General features: G+C 44.4%; 1 pseudogene; it reads left to right on the forward strand.

The window, feature by feature from the left end:
* Positions 1 to 9,069: 9,069 nt before the first annotated feature.
* On the forward strand, positions 9,070 to 9,672 carry LOC114634580 (annotated as a pseudogene).
* Positions 9,673 to 11,747: the final 2,075 nt, after the last annotated feature.

Consider the following 11,747-nt stretch of genomic DNA (forward strand, 5'->3'; position numbering starts at 1 on the left):
GAGGGGAAAAGGGAGGGAGGGAGGAAGGAAAGTTGGAGACCCAGATTTGATTGAATGTGGAAAGCTTGTCATGGCTGACAGGTGCCTCTAACCCCAGCCAGCAGTGGAAGGCTGAGATAGGACCATGAGTTCAAGATCAACCTGGGCTTTGTAATAAGTCCCTGTATCAAAGATATAGATAGATAGAGAGAGAGATAGAGAGAGGATAGATAGGAGAAAGGCTGAGCATGCTGGTACACACCTGTAATCCCAGCATTTGAGCAAGTGTTCAAATAAAGGTCAGAAGTTCAAAGTCATCCTTGGCTACATACAGAAGCCAGCCTGGCCTACATGAGACTGTAAGGGAGGGAGGGGAGGGAGGGAAAGAGAGAGAGAGAGAGAGAGAGAGAGAGAGAGAGAGAGAGAGAGAGAGAACGAGAACAAAGCCATTTTCAGGATGACAGTTTTTTCTTAGTATCCAGAGAAAGCCTAACACACCATTTCCGAGGTCACCCTAAGGCACGTGGCAAAACAGTGAGTGTGTTTAACTGATAAAAAGCATCTTTATTTGCTGGCATTTAAATGTGCCCTTAAAGACGGAAATCAATTACAACGTGCCTAATTATAGTCTGCTGGTCCACGAGTGTACCAATAGCAATCCAGTTATTAGGGGTAAGCTCTGCATCGTTCCTGCTAATCCAAAATGATGGCAAATTATGATATGGTAATTAGATCAAGACCTTACTTGAGAAAAATACATTGCAAACCGGATCTTTACGAAGCTCTCCTCTTCTTAAATTAAATCTTGCTCTCCATTTTTTATTTCATCTCACCTTGCCAGCGCAACGTCCTTGTAATTCATTCTCTAGCCCGGGTGGATTGTGTGCTACTTAGGACAGCAGATGCAACAGCAAAAAGATGACATCATCCTTTAGCAAAACGGCACTATTATCCCAGAACCGTGTGTACGCTCATTCATCTATCTCTGCTGACATTACTCTGCAGGAAGGTTTTCCAGGGCAGATGTGTGCTCCCTTGGCAACACAAATGGTAGGGAGTACACATCCATTTTCGAATCCCAAGAGGAAGAACTTCGTAAATCTATTTTATAAATGTAGTGTGAATAATGGAGGGACATCAAATGTCCTCAAGCCTGTTCTGATTAAAAAACCTTCAAGGGTCCGAGTTTAAAGCAACCCCCCCCAAAATTTTATTCACATTATAAAAACATTTTCCTCATTTAAAAGCATACTTTGACTCAGAACAGCATGCAAATGAAGGCAGTCTCTGTTGCAAGCATACATGGATATGTTAGGAAGTGTCTTTGTGCTATGATCATTTGATAAGGAACGAGAGCAAAAATTAGCAAAGGATCATTATACAGGGTTCCATCCAAGTGCGGAGAAGACAGCTTCAAAATCAAATGCAGACGACAGAGACACAGGAAAGGACCTTCTGAACAGGAAGGCAAGCACTCAGAGAAATGATACAAAACAGAAACAGCAACCCAGCAAACAAGACTGAGGAGACATCCCAGGAAGAATCAGGCCCACCTGTGTGACACTGCCTCGCCTTGCTCTCTCCTAGTTAGGGTAATCATCTGTGTGGTGAAACACCATGACCAAAGCAACTTGAGGAGGAAAGGGTCCATTTGGCTTACACATCCATCACTGAAGGATGTCAGGACAGGAACTCAAGCAGGGCTGGAACCTGGAGGCAAGAGCTGAGGCAGGAGCTATGGAGGGATGTTGCTTGCTGGCTTGCTCCTCATGGTTTGCTCAGTTTGCTTTCTGATAGAACCCAAGACTACCTCTCCAGGGATGGCTCCACCCACAATGGGCTGGCCCCTCCCCTGTCAATCACTAATTGAGAAGATGCCTGACAGGTTTGTCAACAGCCTGCCTAATCTTATGGAATCATTTTCTCAGTTGAGGCTCCTTCCTCTCTCTGATGATTCCAGCTGTGTCAAGTTGACACAAAATCAACCCAGTACATTCTCCTCGTTCTTTCTTCTCTGGCTCTTTGGAGCAGTTGAATAATGTTTTAAAATACATTGAGCTTAGGGGATAGCTCAGTTAGACACAACGATCTAAGTTCTATCCCCAGAACCTCCATTTTAAGAGCTGTGGTCAGCAGCCTAGTCTACTTGCTGAGTTCCGGGTGGGTGAGAGACCCTGACTCAAAAAAAAAATAATAATAATAAAGAAAAGAAAGAAAGAAAAAAGTAGACAACTTCATGCATGTGCACACTCGGGCACACACACAGAGAGTATATTTTCAATATTTTCAGAATATAGTTCATGCATACATTTTTAAGACTTTATTGATTTGGGGACTGGAGAGATGACTGAGTGCTCTCCCAGAGGACACTGGTTGGATTCCCAGCACACAAATGACAACTCACAACTGGGTAACGCCAGTTCCAGGGTACTCCTCAGCACCCTCTTCTGGCTCCTGTGGGCGCCAGGATGCACAAGCTGCACATACATATACACAGGCAAAGCATTCACACATAAAATAAAAACAAAATTTTTAAGAGGACTCTTTAAAAGATTACTTTATTTTACATATATAAGTGTTTGTGTACCCATACAAATGTGTGCCACATGTTTGCCTGATGTCCAACCAGACAGAAAGAGGGTATCACACGCCCCTGGAACTGGAGTTTCAAATGTTTGCAAGCTGGCATGTGGGTACTGGGAACCAAATCTGGGTCCTCTGCAGGAGAAGCCAGTGCTCTTCACCGTTGAGCATCTCTCCAGTCCTGTTCAAGCACGTAATTCTTAAAATCTGATGGTAGCTTAGTTGTAAAGTATTTTTTTTTTTACACAAAATGAGAGCCTGAATTCAATTCCCAACACCTACATAAAAATAAGTCAGGCATGGTAGCATGCACTTATAGTCCCAGCACTGAGGAAGTAGAGATGGGTAGATAACTAGGGATCACTGACCAGCTTTGCCTACCTCTTGAGCCCTGGGTCTTAGTGGAAGACTTTGTCTCAAAAAACAAGATGGTTAAAAAAAAAAAATATATGGTGCTGAGTGTGATGATAGCAGTGCCTGCCCTTAATCCCAGCAACTAGGAAGCAGAAGCACATGGATCTTTGTGATTTTGATGCCAGCCTGACCTACACAGTGAGTTCCAAGACAGCCAGAGTTATATAGTGAGACCCCATCAAAAAAAAAAAAGAAAGAAGGAAAGAAAAAGAAACAAAGACTGTGAGCACTAGGTAAAAGAAAAATCAAGAAGGACAAGAAAAAGAAAGAAATGAAGGAGAAGAGAGAGTGGGGGAGGGGGGAGCTAGGGAAAGGGGTCAGTGGGTAATGTTCTTGCTATGCAAGTATGAGGATTTGTGTTCAGTGCACAGTAGCACTGTATCCTGTAATCCCTGTGCTCCTTTGTCCCCTTCATAGGAGATGAATACAAGAGCATCCCCAGAAGCTCAAGACAGGAGCCTGGCGTAAGGAACTAAGAATAAGAGCCCTTGTTTCAAACAAGATGGAAGACAAAAACCAACACACCTCCACATGCATGCCCAGGCACACATGTGTGCACTTGTGCACACAACAAAAGGGGTGGAGTGACACCCAGGGTTGACTTCTAGCACCATACACATGTACATACACACACAAAATGTAGGAAAACGTTTTCCCTCTTCTTACGCCAAACCCGTAGAATCTACCTCCCCCTCCCCCACAACCCAAGGATGAACACAGCTACTACTGTCTTCTCGTTATTCTTGTGCATTCCATAGACCCGTGGGGTGTCTGGTAAAGTCTATGGGTCCCCCTCTTAGGATAATGTTTGAAAAGATACAAACAAGAATACAAAGAATTACAAAGGAGATCAGTTATAGCTCAAGATAGTTCTATCCACTGAGCCCTTAGGGACTTGAGGCCTCCAGGATGCAGAGCTGGAAGTTCTGCTCTTAGGGTTTCCAGTCTGTGCAAGCAGATGCATGCACACACCTGTCCTTTCCCACACATGGCAGTCACATGTACTGTGCCTTCTGCAGTGGCTGCTGTCAAGACTCTGCAGCCCATTTCTAGCTAGTACATTCTGTTCTCTCTCTCTCTCTCTCTCTTTCTCTCTCTCTCTCTCTCTCTCTCTCTCTCTCTCTCTCTCTCAGCTGCTGTGAGTTTTACTAAGCTGAGTCATGGTTCATTGCCGCTGTATTCCTCAGAGAATCCCATTCTCCACCCTGCTCCCACTCTCCTCCCAGGAGACTCCTCTCCTACAATCTCTATTTTTGCTTCCAGAGATCCCAACCTAAGACGCTTACTCACTGTCCCTTATCTTGAGTTTTCCATTTATTGACTTCCTGGGAAGAATTCCATGTCTGTATATATGGATCCAAATGCATTCATTGGACAGCTTCGTACTACCATTCATGGTTTGACCATAACTAATGTAGCACATTTCCAGCACAGACATTTCCAACAGTTCCTCTCTGGAAACTTCAAAATCACATTTTTACACATTTAAATGCAATTACTGCCTTACCACATTTTAACTATCTAGTTAGTTGCTAGTGAGGCCTTCATCAATCTCATGAGCTACAAAACTTTAGTGCCTTGCTATCTTTTGGAATACAGCTCTGTTCTCAAAGCAATTCATCTTTGTATGTGACAAGCTATAAAATCTCAGCTGGCCCTAGCCTCTTAATCTCTGACTTTACAGCCCCAGTATCTGAACATCAGGTTCAGGGCCAGCTTCCATTCGAAACTGGATATAAGGACCTGTGAGGGCTTAACTTAGACCCTCCAGACAGACATGTCTCCCTGCTGTGTGAAGGGAGCCATACCTTCTATGTTTACTGTGAAGGATGGAAATGCAAAACTATCTGAGATGCTTGAGAAGCAGGTGCAATATGCTCTTCTTTTTTGATTAGAGATGCACATGAGCATGCGTATTGGCTTTTCTTAGCACATCTTTTCCAGAGGACATACAAGAGACTCTGGGTGAGGCCAGAGGGTGGGTAACAGACAGACAGAGAATGAATAGAAAACTGAGGGACAGGAGGTGGAGGAGACATTTATTCCTAGTGTGTATGCCTCTTTGCACCCTGTTAGTGTCATACCACATGTTTCTCAAATAGCAAATACAATTTAATTTTGTGAATGTGTGTATGCTCTAGCAGCAGGGTTTAAAGTCTCCACAGTTAGACAAGAAAATAACATGGAGCACTAGAGGACAGACAAGCCACTTCTAAATTTCTCACCATCCCCAGAAGCCATGTGGTATCCATACGAAGCACCAAACTGGAAAGTAGCAGAGCCAGCTCCATACCTAAGCTCTGGTCCCAGCTCTCTGTGCTGCCTTGGATTCATCTTTGGTCACACATCTCCTCTTGTATAAGGTTAAAACAATGGCATTGCTACTGTGGAAATCTCTTAATGTCCCTGGGTCTCTCTGTTCTTCAGAATCAGAGAGTTGGGCAAAGGAATCTTTCAGCTCTTAGATGCATGGTTCTGAATCCAGAATTATGAACTTGGCTGTAGGGATGTCATTTCCCTTTACCACAACAAAATAGCTTGCAAGCTCAGAGAGAGAGAGAGAGAGAGAGAGAGAGAGAGAGAGAGAGAGAGAGAAAGAGAGAGAGAGATTTGGGCTTAGAGATCTAGTCCAGCCTAGAGGTGAGGTTACAGTGCCTAACCCTGATGCTGCCAGTTCTTCTTTCAATGGCCCACATAAACTAGCAGTCGGCAAACAAGGAACTTTTTTTTTATGGCTACCACTGAACATACCCTGTTGGGGGTGAGGGGGTTGGGGGTCAGAAGAAATGCCACCCACAAAGAAGGAAACAGTGGGAAAGTCAAGTAACAAGGCTGTTTACAGATGACTGGACAGAGGAGTGATTAGGGAAGAGGGGCCACACTGGGACAGTTCCCAGCTTACGGTGCTTCTCTGACAAGAGGCATCATGTGGGTTGTTTCAGGAGCTCTGTGGCGATGACATCAATGATGAGCAATATGGGTCCTTTGGTGACTTTCTGAGAATTAAGACAGGAACCAGTTGCTATTAAACAGAAGCACAGAGGGGCCACACGGAAAGTAGGATACGCGCACTGAGTTATGAGATCGCAAACACTGAAATTCATCATGAAAAGGGCCAGCTGAGTGACAGTGTGCTGACATGAGAAGGGACAAGTCTCTCAGTGCTCTCCTGGCTGGTGGGCGATGTTCTCTCTTCCTCAAGTCAGTGGACTTACGGGTAATACCTTCCTAGACACTGGAAAACATTTTTGTCTCTTACTAAAAGGATGTTTTACTCTTGAATAAACCACTTTCCCACTCCCCCTCAGGGCAGCCAATTAACTCTGAAATTTTAGCAATCCACAACTCTCTTTGGCAATGTGGACTGCAGCAGACATCTTCCCAAAACTCTCGGGAAGAGAAAGGGACAAGGACTGAGATAGCCTTAGTCAGCATGAGAAGAGAGAGATTTCAAATGTAAGCTAAAACTGTCCCTGGTGGTCTAGTGGTGGGGATTCAGCACTCCCTCAAATGTAAACTAAAGAAGTATTGCTCTGGGGAGAGGAAGCAGGAAGGTGGCTCAGCAGACTACAGGCCCTTGCCTGATAACTCAGGTCAAAACAAGACGTGGTAGCTCGCATCTGTAATCTCATCACTCCAGAGAGACAGGAGGGGAACAGAAGAGTTGCCTGACAGCTTATGGACCAGAGAGACCCTGCCCAACGTGGATGGCACATACTTACTCCCAAAAGTTGTTCTCTGACCTCCACCCACATATGCAGTGTGGCACACGTGTGCCTGAACTCTCTCACACCCTCATTTCTCTGTCTGTCTGTCTGTCTGTCTGTCTGCCCCACACACACACACACACACACACACACACACACTAGAAAAAGGGAAATGAAAGATTCAGGTCTTCTCTCGTTAGTGGGAGATGAAAAATTATTAAATACAGAGCTGGAGAGATGGCTCAAAGGTTACCCTCTCCTCTCGCAAAGATCACTTGCTACTCTTGCTGAAGAGTTTGGTTCAGTTCCCAGCTCCCCGCCCCCCCCCCATTCTAACTTATGATCACCTATAACTCCAGCTGCAGGTGAGCCGATGCCCTCTCTCACCTCCTCCTGCACCAGGCATGCAGGCACTGCCCATACATCCATACAGGCACTCACACATAGATATAAAATAAAATACTTCTAAAAGTTGTTAAATATAAGATGCAAGACCTAAAGGTTTAGCAACAAAATGGAGGATAGAAAGTGCAAATGAGAGTGAGAGGGGAGAGAGAAAAGGAGAAGAGGACTCAACAGGAAAAGACTTGGCTCTGCACCCACACTGGGGGCTGCCCAATGAGGATGAAGTTCCTGATGGAAGATTTAGTGTCAGAAAAGAACAGGCAAGGCTTGTTGTGGAGGGTGACTGTGGTTAAATGCAGAAGGCCCAGCACCCAAAAATGTGAGGAGACCCAACAGTGTGGCCCTTTATTCCTCCATTCACCTCAGACCTCTGCCAGACTCCTCTGTCATTCGCTAGGCTCAGTCCTTCAGTCTGAATTCTGAAAGAACATCTGTAAATAGCATATGCACATCTGTAAACAGTGGGTATTATGTGTGTGCTTTTTACTCATTGTCAGATGAGCTAGTATTGGCTGAGCATGCTGACACTCCCAGGCACGCTACAGGCAGAGGCAGACAGCTCTCTGTGGGTTTGAGATCAGCTTGGCCTACATTGAGTTCCAGGCCAAGGACACATAGTGAGACCTTATCTCAAAATAATAATAATAAAAAGAAGAATAAGAATAATAACTGAAAATATTCTGGACCTGAAGAGATGGCTCAGCAAGTAAGAGCTCTTACAGAGAACCCAGGTTTGGTTCCCAGCATCCATGTGGCAGCTCACAACCATCTGTAACTCCAGTTACAGGGATCCAACACCCTTTTCCAACCTCCTTACACATCAGGCACACATCTGGTGTACAGACATATGTGCAGGCACACATACGAACACATAAAATAAAAATGAATACATTCCTTTAAATAACTTAAAATAAAGGGTGGATGATGCCTGAGAAATACTAACCAAGGTTGTCCTCTCTCTCCTTTCGAATCTGCACATTAGTGCATGTGCACATGTGGGCTTACACGGGCACTCACACACATGTGCATGCATACAGAGGGGGGAAGTTGGGAGCTAAAACTATCCACATCTTCCTATGGGTTCCTGTTTAACAACACTGGTTGTTTGCTGATTGACATTTTATTGATATATTGTTCACTCCACATCATTCTGTCATATAAACACAACCTAATTATTTAGACATTCTTTTTTTTGATGGATAATTAGCTTATTTCTGATTTTTTTTCCTTCACAGATACTACTACAGCACACATCTTTGTGTTTCCCCGTGTGCATATGTAAAACAGCCTTCCTCAACCAGTGGATACCTAGAAATAAAACTGTTGAATTCTATGTTGTGCTTATTTTCAGCTTTATAAAATATTATTAAATTACTTCCCAAAGTGTTTGCGCCAGTTCACATTTCACCCGCCCACCAGACTACTACATGACTTTCCGCCACTCCAATGACTATGAAGCACTATCTGATTTAGTTCGCTTTTCCACATTCCCAGGTTGAGCATCTTCTCAAATACACTTTCCATCTGTGACTCGTCTATTTATACCTTTGCCTGTCTCTCCCTCCCCCGCTTCTTTCATATTGATTTATAGGAGTTCATTATATATTCTGGGCACTAGTCAGTTGTTTGAGATAGGTCAGCAGAAGGCCGTGGAGCAGCTCAGCAGGCACCTGTCACCAAGACTGACAGCATGAGTTTGATCCCCAAAATTCATATGAAGAAGAAAACCAACTCCCTGTCACACACACACACACAAATAAGTAAACAAATAAATAAATCAAAAACTGTATCAGAGAAAAAGAGAGAAGTGTAAGCAGAATTTTATCGGGTAGGTAGGTCGGAAGCTTGAGGGTAGACGGGTCAGAAGCTTGAGAGAGAGAGACAGAGAGCCTGTTGGGGAGCTTAAAAGATGAGAGACAGCGGGACTTGGGTGGCCTGCGTTTGTTTGCTTTGAGCACTGCTGCCCGCCCAACAGCTCACCATGTTCCTGGCGCGCCTGACTTCACAGCTGGTCAGGACTGTTGTTCCTTGGGCAGGTTTCAGTCGTTCCTGGCCTGGCTCAGGGATGATTGGCAGCCATGCTTTTCGACCCCTTTACAGTTCGCAGCCTGTAAGCCCAAGTTGGGCTGCCTCCCTCCCTGGTAAGAAGGCCCAGCTAGAGCTTGAGGAGTTCCTGGTCCCCAGGAAGATGGCCATCAGTCCTCTAGAGAGCTAGCTGACTATCCAATACCTATTGCCCAGACTGAATGTTGAGGTTCCAATGACTCTGGCTCCTTCCCGATTCTACAAATGTCCACCTAGCCAGGGGGAGGAAAAAGCCAAGCAGGGAGTCAGGGAAGTCTGGGATGCCACTCCAGTGCAGTGTAAAAATGTGCTGAAGATCTAAAGACGGAAGATGAACCACCACAAGTATCGTAAACTGATCAAGAGGTCACGGTTTCTACGTCGTAAAGTCCGGGAGGGTTGTCTGAAAAAGAAGCAGATCAAGCTTGAGAAAGACTTGAAGCGCATCTGGCTGAAGGCTGGTCTGAAGGAAGCCCCTGAGAGCTGGCAAACCTCGAAGATCTACATGAAGAACAAATAACTCTGGGTTCTTGAGCCCCTGGCTTTTTCGCTGCTGACCCATTATAATAAACGTTGGAAGGACTCAATTTAAAAAAAGAAAAAAAGAAAAAAAAAGAATTTTATCAACTGTCCTGGCTAGTTGTTCTTTTGGTTTTTGTTTTCTTTTATTTGTTTTTGTTTCTGTTTTCCAAGCTTGACATAAGCTGGAGTTGTTTTGGAAGAGGGAAGCTTAGTTGAGAAAATGCCTCTGTAAGACTGGCCTATAGGCAAGTCTATGACATATTGCCCTGATTCATGACTGATGTGTAAGGGTTGAGGGGGTACATCCCCTAGGCAGGTGGTCCTTGAGTTGTACAAGCAAGAGGTATGAGAAAGCCAGTAAGCAGCATCCCACAAGGACCTCTACTTCAATTCCTGCCTCCAGGTCCTGTCTTGCGTTCCTGCTCTGATGTCCTGCAGTCATGGAGTCTGACCAGAGAGTTATAATATGTAATAAATCCTTTCATCCAAAGTTGCTTTGGTCATGTGTTTATCATAGCAATAGAAGCCCTAACTGAAACACCAACTTTTAGATATCAGTAACACTCTTTGAAGTATAGCATTGGGTGATAGAGGAATTCTTGGAAGAAAAAGAGGGTTTCACTTGATTTTCTAACCCAACAAATATAGTTATAGCCTGAGGACACCTAGCTCCAGGGAACAGTTCCTGCTAAGCATGTGTGAGGTGCTGGAGAAATTTTACATGAAAAATAATTATTAGATATGTTTTATCTTTGATCCTTTTTCTATACTTTGTACAAAAAGCCTACTCATTTCCTGGAGTGTCCAAGACCTTTTGTCATATAATTCATTCAAACTTAAAATAGCAGAACCCCCAGGCGGTGGTGGCGCATGCCTTTAATTCCAGCACTTGGGAGGCAGAGGCAGGTGGATTTCTGAGTTTGAGGCCAGCCTGGTCTACAGAGTGAGTTCCAGGACAGCCAGGACTATACAGAGAAATCCTGTCTCAAAAAATAAAATAAAATAAAATAAAATAAAATAAAATAAAATAAAATAGCAGAACCTTTTCATTCCGAATTTTAAATTTTCTATGTCGGTCAAAGTCCTCCCTCCCACCTTCAAACAACAAAACAAATGAAACACGAAAGATGAGAATTTTTGGAGAGGTTCTATTTAAAGGGCGTGAGCGGTAAGAAGAAATCATGGCAATGTGTCTGTCATTATCCCCAAAGGATCAAGAGGGCTCGTTATTAACTGAAGACATAGATGGGGAAATTGAATGAGCTGCCGAGACAAGAGCAATGACTGCTGGGAGACGTGGCAGCCCAGGTGGGCAACGGCTGCTGGGGGAGCCAGTCTGCCCCAAGCTCACCACAGAAATAAATGGCTTGACAGAGAGTCTCTCCCTCCCTCCTTCCATGTCCTGCCAAAAGCCAGAGAACACAGGTGGCTTTGCTGTCCATGCAGTGTGCCTTCCAGAGCTGGAGAATGATTTAGAGAAGCTAACTGAAGCCATCCCCTGCCTAACCAAGTAACATCAGATGTTCATGTTAAGTGAAGAAGATAATTTAATGAAGCTGTAAGCACTGGGCAGGTATTTTTCTTTCTTCCTTCATGTAAGTTTTTGTTTGTTTGTTTGCTTGCTTGCTTGCTTCTTTTGTGTTGTTTCTTTTTGGTTTTTCCAAGACAGGGTTTCCCTGTGTAGTCCTGACTGTCCTGAACTGACTCTATAAAAATAGGTTGGCCTCTAACTCAAGAGATCCGACTGCCTCTGCCTCCCGAGTGCTGGGATTAAAGGTGTGCCTCACCACAGTTTCTGTGTGTAAATTTTAATCTATGGTTTGCTAAGTCAAGAGTGTTGTGGTTTGGTCTAATGCTTGTATTAGGTTAATTAGGTCCCCAAAATTGCACAGAGAATCCGCTTGTCCGCATGTAAGACGCTGAGGGTCCCTGCCCCCAGTTGGTTTTGATTGGTGAATAAAGTTGCCTGCAGCCAATGGCTAGCCAGAGAGACAGAGACAGGACTTTTAGAATTCCCGGGCAAGGGACCGAGGGAGGAGAAAGGAGAGCGCCGCCTTGCAGGGGAAGGAGTGA

Source organism: Grammomys surdaster, unplaced genomic scaffold (genome assembly GCF_004785775.1).
Source record: "Grammomys surdaster isolate TR1022 unplaced genomic scaffold, NIH_TR_1.0 99, whole genome shotgun sequence".
Lineage (NCBI taxonomy): Eukaryota > Metazoa > Chordata > Mammalia > Rodentia > Muridae > Grammomys > Grammomys surdaster.